We start from the raw sequence: 19,477 nt of genomic DNA, 5'->3' as shown, positions 1-19,477 counted from the left end.
TCTCCTCCTCTTCCTCCTCCTCCACCTCCTCCTCCTCCACCTCTTCCTCCTATCCTAGACTAACCTTCGGAATATCTGCTCCTCTAGCTATATTGGCCTGTTTCAGTTTCTCACTAACTTCACAAAGAACATATCATTAGAGTCTCACTTAGCATCTAAATTTTATTTTTTTCTATAAATATGTATCTTACACTATATAGTAAATCTACTGAAAGCATTTTATTCTTTCAGCCACGGGTACATTGATGTGAGCCTTGATTATCCTATTTAAAACAAATGAAGAACTACAGGTTTGTGTGACTTTTCCTAACATTCTGCTTTCTTCTTCCACTTGGAGTATTCTGGAAGGGTTATCAAGATACCATCCTAGAAAAATACCATGCTACTACACCCTATTATCGACTGCAGTCACCTCTGAGAAACAGGATGGGGGTGAGGAGGTTGGTGTGGGTGAAGATTTCTGTACTATATTTTTAAAACTTTGGCCATTGTGTGGGTAAATAAGATTTACATCTAACTAAAACTGATAATCTGGACAGAATGAGACATTCTCCCTTATCAGGTTGTGACCCGTGGAGAATTGGCTTTCTTTAGTGTACATTGTAGTTAGCAGCTAGCAAAGTATCTCTTAATTAGTTAGCAAACACACTAACTGTTTAAATACATGATATGCTAAGTGTTTACCTGGACGGTGAGGATTAGAAGCATCTATTCTTTCTTAATTTTTTTGAGTATGAAAATTAACATTGCCTAGAACAACGACAAGTAAAGCTATGTGTGAGCTCACTGAATGGCAGAATCAAGCAACTCAGAGTACAAATTAAAGGAGACTTTTCTTAAAAGGGGCTATAAATTAATTGTCTGTTAAGAAAATAGTAAACCCCAGGTGTGGTGGTGCATGCCTGCCTTTGATTCCAGCACTTGGGAAGCAGAGGCAGGCAGATCTCCATGTATTCAAAGCTGGCATGGTCTATGAGCAAGTTTCAGGACAGCCAAGGCTACACAAAGTAATCTTATCTCCAAAAAGCAACAAACAAACAAATTAACTAAGTAAGTAATAAAAAGAAGTCAAAAGAATGATGCCCATGACCATCTATGTCTTGAAATTACAGTCACAGGAAAATTTAGATATACCTAATAGTATAATTTGTCTAAATGTCTTCTGTGTTTAGAATGAGTGGGTCCATAAACTATACTTGAGAGGTAAATATCAAGTCTATCAGTCGGTGTGGCTGTTAATTTAAAGATGACTCACCAGATACAGTGGCTCACGTTTGTCACTCATCATTCAGGAGGCTGAGTCGGGAGGACTGGGAGTTTGAAACCAGCCTGGACTACACAGCAAGATCCTGAGACAAACAATAATGTGCTTGAATGTCTGTTACCAAAATGAAATAGTTGTCATGAATGAATTTTCAAATTTTTAACTTGTCTAAACTTTCTGGGCACTGACAATGAAATATTTCTAAAATAAAAATCATTTTAAGAGGTTTTTGTTCGGTTGGTTGGTTGGTTTTGGGTTTTGGGTTTTTTGTTTGTTTGTTTGGTTGGTTTTTTGTACCAGACAATGGTGATACACGCCTTTAATGCCAGCACTTAGGAGTCAGAGGCACGTGCATCCCTGAATTCAGGACCAGCCTAGTCTACAGCGCCTGTTCTAGGGGGAGCTGGGGCTACACAGAGGAACCCTGTCTTGAAAAAAAGAAAACGAACAAATAATAAAAAATAGGCAACAACAACGACAACAAAGAGTTTTTGTGTTTTTATAATAAAAATTACAACATGATCAGAATTCAGTCTCTCTTAGTATATCAAAGAATGCCCTGGGAATTGTCTTTATAATCTGTTTGTCCTGCTTTCTCCTCAATAAGATCAGCAATGTCTGGAAGATCAACCTTCTTAGTCATCACACCTGCATGAAACAAAATTAGATAAAAATCCAATTAGCTACTAATAATTAAAAATTCTGCATTTTAAATTATGTACTTTAAAACATCTCTGAAGAGAGTTCCAGATAATGAGAAATGACATAAATCATACTGAAACTTACATCAGCTACTATGTTCCCAGCTTGTAAGTCATGATTTCATTCATTGAGCACGTAGCATCCTTATGATGATCTTACGGTGCTGCACGGTTTAGTTTTAAAGAGCTAAGGAAGCAGGCCAAGGATCACAGCCAATTGAGTGACACACGCTCAAAGCACATTTGATCAATAGCCAGATTACAAGGAGGGCGAGTTATGTATCATCTACATCCGATAACCAGGGACCCTTTACACAGCTTCACCTATAAGAAACATACACATTTTTAAATTTATGTTATTTTTAGGAAACACTAAAGCATCCAGGAAGCTTGTTGGGAAGACAACGATGACAATGGGAAGGTGTTTCTTCAAATCGACAGGGGGGTTTTACTACATTTTTCTTATATTATGTAGGGTTTTTGTTTGTTTGTTTGTGTTTGTTATCCTCTTTCCCCCAAAACAATATGACTCACACCAGAAAAAATAAAATTGTGAGTTATAGATGTATATTTCTACACTAACAAAATTGTATGTACTAAATACTAAATATAGCCAAATTGTTAATAGTTGAAAAGAAGAAAAAAGTAACAGAAATAATATTTTAATTTGTTTTCATTTGATCCTAAGCCACATAAGTAACATTATAAAATTCAAAGCAACTTTTTGATGTACAACTTTAAAATGTTATTCAATATTTGGAAATCTGAGTGAGTGCCACTAGTCTCAATCAGTAAATCCATGGTGACATAAATAGGACTAATCCATTTTTAGAAAAAAAAAAGGTATTTCTTCCTACTCAACATTCCAGTTATCCCAAACAATCTGTAACTCTGTACAACTCTTTTCTGGGTACAGAGTCTCTTCTACTTCATCATCCACACATAAAAAGCAGAGTCTGTGAGGGCAGGCCCTGGCTAGTGTTGAGTGGATTCGCAACACGGAGAAGGAAGTACAGGTTTTTCAATTTCAAAGAACACATAGGAAATTGTAATGATACTGTTGATATTTTAAGCAAACCAAATACTGTGTTTCCTTATTACATTTTTATATTAATTTATGTAAATAAATCACCATAATTTTTCACAACTTACATCCTCTATTATCCTTATTTTTAACACTCTTCCTTTCATGAAAAATATTCAATAACATAATTTTTTAAATCACCATTTTATATCTAAAACTCACTGATTTATAATTAAAAAGATGAGCTAACCCGTTGCTCTTCAGGTATATGTGAAAATGTTATTTCATATTCTTTAGGGTAAATAAGTTGTCTCATTTTACTTCCTGTCCCTCTCTGAATAAATGTACAAATCCTTACTGGATTTTAAAAACAGGTTTTGTTTTGTTTTAATTATGTGTTAATAGGTAAGGTATGTATGGAAGGTCAGTTGCCACTAGAGACCAGCAGAGGGAGGACTGGAGCTGAAGTGATAGCCTGTTGTGAGCTGCCTGACCTGAGCGCTGGGAAAGGAACCCAGGCCCTCCTGAACAGTAAGTGCTGTTAAACTGGAGCCAGCTCTATCGTCCCTCCTTACTGGATTTACTAAGTTTATAAGTTATATTCTTTTAAATACAAAGTTCAGCGTTACGAAAAGGAAAAAGACCAATGTACAGATACAAGGGTATTTTGTGACGCAAAGATTAAGCTATAGATCACGGAACTAATTACGAGCAATAACAACAAACCCCTAAGCTCACAGTCTAGACACTAAGGGCAAACCCTGTCTCTGCTGACATCATCAGGAACAGTAAGTATAAATTCTATCACAATGTAGAATACGGTTCCACTCTACTTCAATTCTTTTTCTAGGTCTTTGCTGTAAGACTTCAAAGGCTAAGGACACACTTCTGCTTAATGTCTGTCTGTGCGGAAAAATACCGAGTCTGTGGGTTTCAACAGGGAGTGGGGCTTTATCAAGGATATAATTAAACCTCACTTATAAATGTTAATTATGATTTGAAATTAAAAGCCTTATTCTAGCAGAATATGACCCTGTAACTACACGTATTCTGGTAGATAAATTGATTTACTTCTTTTTGCCTTCCCCTTCATGTAAATATTTCTATGCATGGTTTTCTCTTTGTCTTTTTTAGATGACCGTTCCTAAAAGTGAACAGTGGCTACCTTTGTAGTGAACATTGATATTTGTCAAGTAAGAAGTTAAACACTGCAAAGTTTGCCAGATGGAAGTGGTTTCACTGCATCTTTTGAATTTCATTCCACTATAACTTACTTGCGAAAATTCTTAACCTCAACATCCTGGTTCCCATAGCATAGCTTGTTGTAAATACCTTCGTTAGCTGTTAGATTACAAAATCCTTACACAACAGTGTAATGTGCTTTTCTTTTAAATCATAAATATGAAATTTTGTTGCATCTCAAAGAATTAGGGATAACCAGTTTTATTAAAATTGTTGCCGCTGGCCGTAGAGTTGTAGAATGAGCCATGGAGCCAATGAGATGCCTTCAGCCAATAAAGGGGGTATTTTTAGTCAGCCCTGATGATCTAGCTCTGAGAGTTGGAAAGAATCAACTCTACAAAGATATTATCTGACCTCTGTAGACATGCTACAGCAGGCATCCCTGCATATGCACAGACAGACAGACGGGCAGACAGACAGACAGACAGACAGACACAGACAGATGAATGAAGACACACAGAAACACAAACATACACATGCACACATGCATGTATGCACAAACAATAAGTAAAAAATCAAATCAATCAATAAGTAAAAAAATCAATAAGTAAAAAATCATTTCAATCTTTGCAAACATGAACAATTAAGTTTTATAGATTTGTCTATTATGTTATTGTTGTGTGAACGTTTTCCCTGCATGTATGTAAGTGCATCACCTGCATGTGGTGCCTTCAGAGGTTGGTAGTATGTATGCATTGGATCCCATGAAACTGGAAATACATGTTACTAAACCACCATATGGATGCTGGGGACTGACACCAGGCTCTATGCAGAGCAGTAAGTACTCTAAACCACTGAGCTTCTCTCCAGCCTCCACAGTCAGTTATAAAAGTAGTTTTCTGCAACTGAACAAGCACAAAAATCTGTGAAATCTGGGAGATGGTAACGTCAGAATACAGAAATGACAAAGCACTCACAGCCAAAACGACCTGGGACATCCATGAATTTAAAAAATTCAATAGAAAACAAGAAACAACAATATTAACAGTGTCACACTCCTTAGAGAAGAATAAATTGAAATAATCTCTCTGAGAATTCAATAGCATTGCCTAGTAAAATTAAGATAATAAATTTCATCCTTTGGGTATTGCTACTCCTTTGCAGCCTACACAATGACCTATCGCATATACAACATGTGTGACCTATGTCTGAAAGGTCCATGTGCAGGCAGCAATGGACCAGAGTTAGCAATGCTAGGCTGGTAGAATCCTTAAGGAGTGAGCCTTCATGGAGATCATTAGTTTTTGTGATTGTACCAATATATGGATTAATATATTATATGTATTAATCATTGTATCATTGATGTGTCTGAGGCTTGGATAGAAGGGGCTTTTTATTCATAAGAACATTTATTAATTTTTTTTTTTAAAAAGTGCCTACCGGTGTTCTCTCCAACTCTTGTTTCTTGGGTCACCATGTCTTATTCCTTCTTTCTCTTTTGTTTAACATCCAACACCATGGCCACACATCAGGTTTCCTCTTTATTCACCTCAAAGATGTCTGCCAATTATGAACTGGATTTTTGTGAGACCCTTGTTGCTTACAGGTACTAAAAGTTTACAGAAAGCATCTTGGGTGCTTTTCTGTGTGGACTAGATCGAAACAATAAAACGAATATTATTCTGTCTGGTGGTTCCAAGCATAGTGACTTTACATAATTTTCAAGTGGACTGGTGTGACTTTTCCATGCTGTGTGCTTCATTCCACTGGCAAGAGTCTGGCCTTCTGTTTTATATGTTTTTTGTATTGTAAATATTTGATTTGAGACAGCTTGGCCTAGTCTGACTTGAAAGAGCCAATTTTTCATAGCTCTTGCAAATACATATTAGATATATCTCAAATGACACTATAAAATAAAGCATGTATCACTGAATTTTTTGAACAACATAAATTTTTACTGTTTTCCTATCAGAATGGACTTTATTCTGTGAAGCTATCTACTTATCAGTGATTATATACCATGCATGTCCTTTTTGGTCTCATCTAGAGTGGTTACCTCACTCAGGATATTTTCTAGTTCCATTCATTTGCCTGCAAAATTCAGGATGTCTCCATTTTTTAATAGCTGAATAGTATTCCATTGTGTAAATGAATCACATTTTCTATATCCATTCTTCCATTGAGGGACATCTGGGCTGTTTCTAGCTTCTGGTTATTAAAAATAAGGCTGCTATGAACATCAGGATAGCAATATTTTCAGCAATAAAAGATCTGGGGGAATCACCAACTCTAACCTCAAGTTGTACTACAAAGCAATAGTGACAAAGACCCATGGTTTTGATACAGAGACAGACCTGTCAATCAATGGAGTAGAATTGAAGACCCAGACATAAAACCACATACTTACAGACACTTGATCTTTGAAAAAAAAAAAAAAAAAAAGCCAAAAACGTACAGTGGATAAAAGAAAGCATCTTCAATAAATGGTGCTGGTCTAACTGATGATCTGCATGTAAAAGAATGAAAATAGATTCGTATTTATCATCTTTCATAAAGCTCAAGTCTAAGTAGATCAAGGACCTCAACATAAAACCAGATACATTGAAAAAAAATCAGATACACTGAATCTAATAGAAGAGAAAGTAGGAAAAAACCTTGAACTGATTGGCACAGCGGGACATTTCCTGAACAGAACACCAATGGCCCAGACTCTAAGATCAACAATTCATAAATGGGACCTCATAAAACTGAAAATCTTCTGTAAGGCAAAGGACACATTCAATTGGACAAATGGCAATCTACAGATTGGGGAAAAAAAATCTTCACTAACCTTGTATCTAATAGAGGGCTTATATCCAAAATATATAAAGAACTCAAGTAGTTAACCTCCAAAGAACTAAATAACCCAATTAAAAACTAGGATACAGAGCTTAACAGAGAATTTTCAGCTGAGAAATCTTGAATGGACAAGAAGCACTTTAAAGAAATGTTCAGTGTCCTTAGGAAATGCAAATCACATCAGTGAGAATGACTAAGATCAAAAATTCAGGTGACAGCACATGCTGCTGAGGATGGGGAAAAAGAGGAACACTCCCCCATTGCTGGTGGGATTGCAAACTGGTACAACCACTCTGGAAATCAATCTGAAGGTTTCCCAGAAAATTGGAAATAGTTCTACCTGACGACACAGCTATATCACTCCTGGGCATATACCTGAAAGATGCTTCACTGTGCCTTTAACTCCCAGCCTACAGTTTGATATCATTTCTCTACCTAATCTTGTTGGGAATTGTTTTTGTTATCATGTCATCTTTGCAAAACTCTATTAACCATCCTTATAAAACTGCTTTTACGTCATGCCGGAAAGGAGGGAACTATACAAGTGTTGGGCAAGTGCTGCTCTCGTGAGCTGTTTAACAGCCCCGTCTACTGTCTTATCCAGAAATATCAATAAACACATTTGAGCTTATCATGAGAGTGACATTGAAAGTAGTTGATGGTTCTCATGTACTCAGATAAAATTACTTTAAAATGTAGTATAATTAATGTTATAAAAACCATTATTAAAAATAATATAGGAAAAAAGTTAACAGAATTAAACTCTGGACAGAGAAAGACTTGAAGAGATGCAGAAATTGCTGAGAAAGAACAAAAGCAACCCCAGGCCACTGTGGTGCTATGGTATTTCAGAAGGAACAGAGTCAGACTGAATAGGAAAAACTATGGAACGAGATGTGGAATAGTACACACACACACACACACACACACACACTCATTCATTTTTTGTGGGTCCTTTAGAGAGGCCATTCTGTCCTGATTACAGTAACAGATGACTTGACGACCTCTGTTTGGACCCAAGAGCTGTCAATCTAAGGAAACTACCTCAACTCTACTTTGTTTCTAAGTGGATGCTGTGAGTAAGATGTCCCCTCTAGACAGCGGTCATCTATTTGAACAGTTAGTGGACGGTGCTGTTGCAGGCATTTTTGCAACCTTTAATGGTACAGCCTTGCTGGAGGAAGGCTTTGAGAATTGGTAGCCTCTTCCCACTTCAGGTTGCTCCCTCTGCTTTCTCCATATGGGCAAGGATGTCATATCTCAGGCTCTTCTTTCAAGTCATGTCTACTGCTTGCTGCCATGCTACCCCACTATGATAGATCCTTATTTCGCCACAATGTAAGTAAACACTTTCATTCATAAGTTGCTTTTGGTGGTGGTATTTTATAACATTAAGGTAAAGGTGAATTAATAGACCTACCAAATATGTTTCTCAATGTGCATCTCACAAGTTAATTCTCCTGAAACCTTATGACAATATATGTGTGTGTTCTTGGGGAAAGGAAGATGCAGGAAGTCATGATTCCCAATACAACCTCATATGTGACCTTGTCAAATCAGCTTCCAATTACAGGACCAATAAGCAGTGTAGATCACAGAGCACTTCTCAGGGGCTATCTCACTCCAAGGCTGCCAGGTAACTAAGCTTAGGATTACCTATTGAGCCTCTCTTTCCACACTAATCTCCCTGATCTGTCTCTTCCTTTGCCAACTTTCTAGCAACACAGCACCACAGTGTCCTGGAGCTGGCTGTGTTCGTTCTCACCCTCTGATCTAATAATGAGAATATTTGCATTTCTCCACATTTCATCTCATAGCCTGCTCCACATTATATGCTTCTTCCACAAAGCTATACCACCTAAACCTCAAGCAGCATCAGTAGCTGAGGACCAACAGTTCAAATACAAGAGCGTATGGAGGACGTTCTCATTCAAACCACCTCCGTACCCTACAGAACCAGTGTGCCTGAAAGCACTGACCCCTTAAATTAGGGACACTGAGCTCTTCAGTGCAGAAAGCTAAACTCTGAGGCAGATCCTGTTTGTCTTTCTCACACTGACAAACGTAAGCCAGGTATTACTTACGACTCATGACCCCTTCTTTACACAAGGGAGTCAGAGATGGCCAAGGATTTTCAGAGCATTACAAGTAGCATTAGGAAGCCTTAGCTAGACTGCATTTAACCCAATATACCTTCCTCTCACTCCAGCCTTACCAGAATTACTGGAATTCTTCCCACATGGAATTTGGTGAGTTGGGGAAATGTAACCATCCTCAGTCACAAAGTCATACTCTTCTTCATTTGCATAATCCCAGGAGGGCATTACCTCCCTCAACAAAATGCAAAATATTCAATGTCATCAGTTTGTTCAGTTGTCCCTTGCTATGATTCTTAAAACAGAGTTGTTTTGGCTTGGGGTAATATAACCTATGTAAAGAGAACATTCAGACCATAATAAACTCAACAATTTTAAAAGGATGAGTAACGCCTGGTAGTGACGAAGTAAATTTTACTACTGTCAGTAATTCTTTAATCATCTTTACAAATATACCAATGCTGTTAATCAATTATATAATTATAATCAATTATATTGATGTTTATTAACAATCTCCAATGTTTATTAACGTCCTCCATACGTTCTTGTATTTGAACTGTTGGTCCTCAGCTACTGATGCTGCTTGGGGAGGTTTAGGTGGTGCAGCTTTGCTGGAAGAAGCATATAATATGGAGCAGGCTATGAGATGAAATGTGGAGAAATGCAAATATTCTCATTATTAGATCAGAGGGTGAGAAAGAACATATATCCCCTTGGCACTTCCTGCAGAGACTCTGATAACAGTGCCTGTCCCTGGGTAATCTTCTAATAATCACATATTTTCCTATTCAAGATACTGTGGAAGAGACAAGGTCTGTATCTTGGTCACAAGCACACTGTGTGTTGGCTTTATGTTCCTACTTTGATTTCTTTAGGTTCCCAAACATTCAGACACCTAAAAAAGTAGAAAAATAGGGAAAATGTATTTTTAGCCAAAATAATTTTAGGGATATAACCAAGGTTATAAATTTCAAATTAAGTAATGCTTTACTTAAGATAAATATAAACCCCACCTATTGGCATCTAAATTGTAAATGGAAAGTGATGAGATTTATAGTTTCAGAGTCTCATACTCATGTCACCAAATACAGCTTCTTTAGGCTTCCTGAAGTGTAGGTGAAATTTTAATTCTCCTTTTTCCTCCTTCTACTCCATATAAATGTTTATGTGATTGTGTTCTTTGGATGCCCTTTTCTAAAGTGCACTGCCTGTACCTTAAGTGAACTCTGTTATGTGCCAGGAAGAAGTGAAATAGTGCATAAGCTCTCAAGATGGACATCACTCCAAAACCTCTACCATGCTCCGTTGACCTCGAGATTTGTCACCTGTTAAAATCCTTTTGCCACATCTTTGTCCTCCTGTTAGTCACCCCCTTGTCCCCTGGATAGCTACACTTCCAGTTCCATCTTACAGATACATACACAGTTGCACATAACTATATAAAAATCCAGGAACCAAAGAAAACATAGTAGTTGGATCTGAGGAGTGTATAATAATTCATTTAATCTAATTATTTCTGGTCAGATCTATTTTACTGCAAGTGTACACAACTTTGTTCTTATGATATCACTGTTCTATTATGTATGTATACCGAATTTTCGTTATCAGCTCCCCTGTTGTTAGATATCAGCATTTGTCTGTTACTCAGCTCCTGAGAACTGTGCTGCAATAAGAGTCGATGGGAAATTGTCTGCGATCGGTTAACTTGAGAACCTTATTAGAGCTGGACCACATGGGAGATCTATTTTTAGTTTTTTAAGAATGCCCTACAACTGAAACTAATTACCAAGAAAAATCTGAGTGGCAACATTTTCAGAAACATGGGGACAAAATTTCATCAGCACACTAAATGAAAACAAGCCAGCATTCATTTTTAAAAGGTGTTGAGCTTAAAAGAAAATCAAATGTTCAGGAAAAAGTGATGACCAATGTCAGCCAACAGGCATTCAGATTCCATGCAGAAGTATAGACTGAAATGTTGCCTTTGCAATACAAATGGGGTTATACAGTGAAGTTAAGGTGTGTATGTATGGCCCCATTGTGTTTGTAGGGATGATGCAGATAGCTAAGAAGTGGGTTCCAGTTATAAGACCTCTGGATCTGCCCTACCCATGACAGGAAACTTCCCACTCTTTCTGCCCAAAAGGCTGTTCACATTTCAAAAGAAAATCCTGGGCCATAGACGCTTCCATTTGTATTTTAAAAGAACACCCAACCAATGGACAGAAGCTGGGGACTCCTTTGGGGGACTTAGGGAAAAGCTGGAAGAAGCTGAGGAGGAGGGCAACCCCATAGGAAGACCAGCAGTCTTAACTAACCTGGACCCTGGAGATCTCTCAGACACTGAGCCACCAATCAGACAGCATTTACCTGCTAATATGAGGTCCCCCGACATATACAACAGAGGACTGCCTGGTCTGGCCCCAGTGAGAGAAGACACATCTGACCCTTGAGACTTGAGGCCCCAGAGAGTGGAGAGGTCTGATGGGGTAGGGATGGGAGGATGGGGACCTCCTTTTGGAGACAGGGGAGGAGGTATGGGATGAGGAACAGTCAGAGGGTGGACCAAGAGGGAAATAATGACTAAACTGTAAAAAAAAAAATAAAGAATAATAAATAAATAAATAAATAAATAAATAAGGAACTCTTGAAGTTTATGTCTGTTTTCTGTGAAACCAATTGTTACAATGGATAAGGGATCCTGGTGATAACTAGGAAGCTCCTCTCTGAAGCACAAAAGAATCTCTCTGCACAAGCACAGACGTAATCATGTGACTGGTGGTGAGTGCTCCAAATGAAGGGAAATGCCAGCAAGAGGGAATTCTTATGGCTGTCCATAGGGAGAAGTGACCCTCAAGAGTTTCATGATTATTACCAGGACAACATAAATAAAGAGACTAAAACCTTGTCTTCAGCCTCAAACCCATTCTCTAGACAGAAAACAAACACACTAAAACCTTAACTTCAAGGGTAAAAATCAATTTTCAAATTCCCAGAAAAATATGAATTTGGAAGGAGTAAACTTACTATACTGTAGATGCTCAAATTTACTATGTCTTTCTGAGTGACATTCAACTTATTTTTTAAAAGGCTATTTTTTTAAGTAAAAAAAAAAATAGAAAATAGATTCATTGTCCCATGAATAGTCTTTTCAACAATGACAATTTGTTTTACAATACTTTCTTTTGGCGACTATGACACAAAAACAAAAAGCATGGAAATGTCTAGAATGAATTTGTTCTTGTTTTATCAATTACTGAATAAGTAATAAAAGCCCTTGCCCACACTCCCATGAGTGGAAAGCCTACTAAAGGAAGTTAAAAAACAAACAAACAAACAAAAACAAGGAACTGTTACAGGAGAGACCACAAGAGGAAGGCACAGACAATTATGGAAGCATATAGAAAATAAAATAAGGATTACAGTACATAGTGCAACTTCAGTTGAGTCAGATATGAAATGAAAACTCTTAGCTGCTTTGCTACAAGTGACTGTAGCTAAGGCACTATGAGGGAGGATAATGCTGCCACTCCTGGAACATTTGTATACCTTGTCACTGATTGTCATTGATTGAAGGCTTTGTTGTAAAAAAATTTATCTAAGCTAGTACTGGAAGAAAGCTTAATATATCCAAGTCTTATGTTTGTGTATTATGGACTGGCATGGTCAGATTCAGTGTCTTCAGGGCTATACACATAATCCTGCTACCAAAGCACATCATGGGGGTTTCAGGGATCAGAGTCAAGCAAGCTTAAGAATCACTTTTATGTGCCGAGTCATCTTGCAATTTCTACTTCCAGTTTTAACATTATGATTAATTAAGATTCTCCTCCTTAACATCAAAATAAGATGTTGAATTAAGAGTGTCTATTTTCTAGGTCTGCATGGAGAACTAAATTGAGTTTCCTAGGAACACAAAATAGTACCTCCCCCTTCATCTTGGATTAATCATGATTTCTTAGAAAATGTGGGAGCTAATCACCCTGTTAATTCATTAGTTTATGTAGAATCCGTGTCTGAGCCCTGAGGAAAATTTAGGGAATGTGCTGGTTTGAATAAGAATGGCCTCCATAAACTCATAGATTTGAATATTTGGTCACCAGGGAGAAACACTATTTGGAAGGATCAGGAGGTATTGCCTTCCTGGAGGAAGTGTGTCACTGGAGGTGGTCTGTGAAGTTTCAGAAGATCCAGAGTCTTCCTGATGCTTACAGATCAGGATGTAGAACTCTCGGTTACTCCTCTGTAACTGAGAGGTAGTCAGCCTTCATGCTTCCATACTCTCCACCACGATGATAAAGAACTAAATATCTGAAACTGTAAGCAAGGCCAGTTGAATGAGTTGCTATAGTCATGGGGTCTCCTCACAGAAACAGAAGACTGAATAAGACAGGGGAAGACAAGATAAATAATTCAATGATTCATTAAAGAGAAACTGATTAGGAGAATTATAGGTGTTCTAATGTGAAGGCTGTATATACTATTTAAAAAATAGGATTTTAATGTTTTATGATTTTGTTTTCATGAACATTTTTACTTTTATCAATACACAACCATTGAGCAAAGACACCTGTGTTTTTCACCTATGTTCGAATAAAACCATGTCTTAACTAAAAAAGAGTCTTGTGCCTAATCTGTTTGGATAAGTCACAATGATATCTCTGATCTCCTCTAAGATGCTATGCTAACCTACAACTGTTTTACTTCCTGATTACTCTTAGAAAGCTGTCGTAATAAAACCAGATGAAGAGATCTTTTCCTCCATTGTATGGTAGAATCATTTCTGCTTAATCTTCTTATAAATTATAAATATACCTCAAGAACTCAATTTTTCATGATCAACATCTGTCTATGTTCTTTGTTATAGTGTATAACATCAGGATGAATTTCATAAAAGGATTCCATACAATCAATTAAAGTATTAGTACTCCTTCTAAGTGGTTCTTTTAAACCATATTTTATAATTAGTTAATGTTTATCCAAGTGATTTTTTTTAGGTTTCACCATATAAGTTTTAAATAAATTATAATTTTCTTCCTTCCTTTTATCTCTTATCTGAACCAATTCTCCATTTTATTTTTACTACCTTCTCCTCAGACAGTATCTTGTAGTTCTGTCTGAATCCACAAAGGACATTGATGGTTTCATCACAGAAGCAAAGTGTTCTTTATGGAAGTGTTTCTTCCAGTGGATTCCACATGAATATGTAGATTAGCACTTCTCATAGCACTTCAGGCTATTTTCTTCTACCACCAACCAGAGAGCTAACTCAATGCAGATTCTTATAACGTCTGGGTGAGATGAAAAATTCTGGATTTCTAATATCCCACAGATGAAGCAGGTTGCTCTTCTGCAAACCATATGGAAAGAAACTGGAGGAATAACTTTTACTGCACTTAAAGAATTGCTGGCACTGCTTGGTTTCCTGTCTCACAGAATATAGAAGAAGTCTTTGTGTTTGCAGCCTTTTTTTTTTTTTTCCAGTTGAGTTACAAAATTTTTAAGATGGAGTTTTTTGTAGTTTAAAAAAGAATTAAAGGCAACCAAACAGGTTGGGATTTGTTTTCTCTTGCCTCAAAAAAAAAAAAAAAAAAAAAAAAAATCCCTGTCTATCAATATAAAGAACATGCTGTAAGGCACCTGTACTTTCAGTCACATGCTTCACAGAATATTACTGATGAATATTTACTCATGGCCATTTCTGAGCACTAAAATAAATATTTGTTCTGACAGATGGTTGCTACTTGACTATGGAGTCACAGCCTGTACTCCAACAGGCAGTGGTTGTCCACACATCCTTGATTTACCAATGAGCCTGTTACTTTTGTCTAAGCAAGAAAAGGCATAGATGGCATGTCTCTCGGGTCAGGGATACCTGGGCATCTTTCTCTGTGTCCTGAGGGTAATAGTCTAACATCTCAAAATTGTTGTTCAGGTTCCTTTGATTGAGCTATATTTGTGCAGAATTTTAGTAGACAACTATTATTTAAGTGTCTTCACAAAAAACCATACCTATCAAGAACCACCTGTTTTGCAGAATGTTAACAGAGAACAGTTAAAAAGCTTCACAAACCACTCATTTAATAATTCTTAGTAGTTTCTGCATGGGTTGCCCAGTGTTCAGTCTGGTTAATTCTATTTTCTGATGACCATACTCCTAACACCATCAGGAATACTCAAAGATACCTGGAAGATACTATGAGCTGTCTTTAAGAATAAAACCTACCAAGATCTAAGTTACCTTAGAATCTACTCATGGTGGCTAACCATTCCAGCTACCTACGTCTGTAGGGAGAAGTTTCTGCTTCCTATCTGTGATTCCAGCACAACAAGGGAAAATTTATCTTTTCCTTGTTACATGCTATTTGTTTCTTCTCCATTCGAATACATTGGACATGGAGAGCATGGATATTAGGGTACTTTCCACAAAAGTCATTCATTCATTCATTCTTTCTTTCTCTCTCTCTTTCTTTCCATCTGTTTTTTTCTTTTCTCTTCTTTCTTTCTATAATTTTTGTAACCTCTACTACCCAACCATTGTCTCTTGCTAGAGAATGTGAATTATAGCCAACTCCTTTGGTGAATAAAAAATGAATACTCATCCAACCATGAATGGTTAATGACATTATATTTGAAGTCTATCTTTCCCATGGCACATTATTGTATTTCATGCTGTATAATCACAGTAAGTGCCACTGAATATTTAACATATACATATGGAAACTTTATTTCAACATTTCTAATAGCTGTTCTTGTTAGATTATATTATCCAGTATTCTATTACATGTGACACAAACAACTAACAAAGGTTAGTTTTGTCTTATGTAAACTTCAATATCTGCACAAAATATAACCCCATATTAATATTTATTTTTCCATCCCCTTAGACACTGTTTTCTCTAATGTCAGTGTGTAATTAGACCTCCACTAATGCCAAATTTATAACAAAATATAATAGGCAAACCCAAATGTCATATGACTGACAACATTATTTTGTATTATCTAAAAAGCCAAGAGAATCTCATTTCATCTTGCTGGAATCTAGATGAGACACAGGGAATGTATAGAAATCTTCTGTATCACCTACACTTTCTATTTTCCATGTGTCAGGTTCTATTTTGGAATTTTCCTGAAATTTATTTCTTTGAATGTGTATTCTACAGTAAAGATCACTGGTAGAGATATTTATTCCTCATTCAGGAACTGTTGAACAGCTGCATATTATCCTGTATTGACATGTCTACTAATCCTTGGTTCCAAAAGACTGTTTTGGAAGTATCCACAGCCTTAGAGCTTATTCATGTTACCATGAGTTCATTTACTGTTCTATGAGAAGAGCATCTTTTGAAACACAAATATCCTCAGAGATGTAACTTTTTCTCTATGTACGTGTTCTTCCTTTCACGATCACATTTTATGGAAATCTAAAAAAAACATTAAAGTCATAACATTGATAGGAAATTCCCAGTGTGCTTCATATCTGCCTATGTTTGATTTTAAGAACACACGTTTAGTGTTTTAATTTATCTTATTCTGGAAATAAGCATGAACTTCCTAGCTCACCTAACCCATCATCCTTACCATTTCCCCATGGCTCCATTTTCTTTGCTCTGGACCACTAGTTGCAGACAAATGCTTGGTCTCAGCTATGGACAGAAATTGTCCAGTGTTGTAGGAGAGGGACTCTATCTTTATGGGCCTGCAGTTTATCTGAAGTGAGAAAAATGATTTCTACCTCAAGATGATAGAAGATATTTTAGAACATGGGTTGGAATACAAATGACTGGTTGCTTGAATCTTCATCTTTAAAAGCATAACTAAAGTAGAGAAATAAGAAAGTCTGTAGAAAAAAAACAAAGCAAAACAAAATAAATAAACTGACAGTGCTCCTTTGCGGGGAACTTGTTACTTTTTGATGAAAGGAATCAGATCACTGATGCCATTGACGACTAAGCTTTATCCTGTGACAGATGTTCCAGTGCTGTTTGCTTAGAACATCCTAATTGGAGGAGACACATGTCACTGCTGAGTTCTGTATTTTGTGTCCTCTGAACCTTCAACAGAGTTAGGGGCTGCTGCAGATCTGAGAGCACAGAGGAGCTAACACAGTCCTTAATTTCCATTTACTGAGCAGTAATGAGCCAGCACCCTAACCTTATAGAAGGTGGTACAGATTAAGCAGGATTTGGTTACTTTATTTACATGATAACCTTGTTTTGATTTGAAAGTGTCTGCATTCTGTTAGAACATCTTGTCCTTGCCCTCTGGCAGTATTTGGAGAGGTTCTGGAGTAATGGGTCGCTTACCACTCTAGAGGTGGTAGGACCCGGGAGGAGGGAGTCAATAAATGAGGTGGACTAACATCTCACACAATAGCTTTATTAAGAACATCCAGCAACTTACACTATCAGGGTTAAGGGAGTCACACGAGTAAAATGGAAGGCAAACAAACTTTCATTACATAAGGCAGTTGCTGAATTTTGCAGTGAAGTTTCACATTTTTCCAATTAGAAATCAAATCAATATATAAGTGACCAATTTAAAGCAGGAAGTTGTCCAAAGCATCTTGAAAGAATGATTTTCATTTTTAAAATTTTTCTCTTATTATATATTATGTTCTGATTCCAGTTTTTCCTCCCTCCCCTTTTCTAAGCCTCTACCCTCAACCTCCCCTCTCCCCTCTCCCCTCCTCCACAGATTCAGCCCTCTCTCAGGGACATCAACTAAATAGGACATAATAAACTGCAATAATACCAGGCATATACCATCACATCAAGGCTGGATGAGGCAACCCAATAGGAGAAATAGGGTCTCATAAGTAGGCAAGAGAGACAGAGATAGCCTCCACTCCTACTTATGAATCCCACAACAACACCAAATTGTTATAGCATATATGCAGAGGACCTAGATCAGACCCCTATAGGCTCCCTGATTTCTGTGAGCCCTCATGAGTCCCACTTAGTTTATTCTATGAGTCATATTTTCGTGATGTCCTTGACCCTTCTGGTTCTTCTGATTCTTCCTCTAGCTCCTTTTCAGGACTCCAGAGCTCTGCCTAATGTTTGGCTGTGCTGTTCTGCATCTGATTCCATTACTTACTGGATGGAGTTTCTCTGGTCTCTCGGATGATGATTATGCTACACTCCAGTCCCAGAACACTCTGCAGCCAGGACAAACTGTAGGTCAAAGGTTTTGTTGGTTTTTTTTTTTGTTGTTGTTGTTGTTGTTCCAAACCCTCCACTTGAGGCCTTGCCTGATTACAAAATTTGGCACTGTTCTGGCGCTGTGTCCCCCATTACTAGGAGTCTTAGTACTTGAAGTAACAATACTCAACTTCATGTGGAAGACAAAAACACAAGATAACTAAAAAAAAAAAAAGTAATAATAATTCCATATAATAAAAGAACTTCCAGAGGTATCACCACCTCTGATTTCAAGCTACACCACAGAGCTATAGTAATAAAATCCACATGATATTGACATAAAAATAGACACGTTGAACAGTAAAATTGAATTGAAGACCCAGAAGTAAATCCACACACTTATGGATACTTGATTTTTTTTTTTTTTTTTACAAAAAAGCCAAAAATATACAGTGGAAAAAAGAAATCTTCTTCAACAGATGGTGCTGTTGTCACTAGATGCCTACATGTAGAAGAATGCAAGTAGATCCCTGAACCTCATAGAAGAGAAAGTGGAAACCAGAAATAGTCTTGAAGGCATTGGCACAGGTGACTTCCTGAACAGAACACCAATAGCACAGACACTAAAATAAGCAATTAAAAAAAAATGGGACCTCATGAATCTGAAAAGCTTCTGCAGAGAAAAGGATACTGTCAATAGGACAAAATGGCAGCTCACAGAAAGAGAAATAATTTCACTAACTCCACATCTGACAGAGGACTAATATCCTAAATAATAAAGAACTCTAGAAACCAGATATCAACAAACCAAATATTCCAATTAAAAATGGGATAGAGATCTAAACAGAATTCTCAAGAAAAGGAATCTAAACTGGCTGAACACTTAAAGAAATATTTAGTATCCTTAGCCATCAGGTAAATGCAAATAAAAACTACTTTGATATTTCACCTTACATCCATCAGAATGGCTAAGATAAAACTCTCAGGCAACAGCTCATGCTGACAAATGGAACACTCCTCCATTGCTGGTGGGAATACAAACTTGTACAACCATTTTTGGAATTAATTTGGTGCTTTCTTTAAAAAAAAGGAACCAATCTACCTACCTCAGGACCCAGCTACACCAGCTATAGCATGATAACACTATACCATTATACTGTTCCTGGGCATATACCCAAAGGATGTTCCATTTTACCATAAGGATACTTGCTCAACTATGTATATTGCAG

Source organism: Arvicanthis niloticus, chromosome 1, assembly GCF_011762505.2.
Source record: "Arvicanthis niloticus isolate mArvNil1 chromosome 1, mArvNil1.pat.X, whole genome shotgun sequence".
NCBI lineage: Eukaryota > Metazoa > Chordata > Mammalia > Rodentia > Muridae > Arvicanthis > Arvicanthis niloticus.
Note: the sequence above shows the minus strand (reverse complement) of the source record.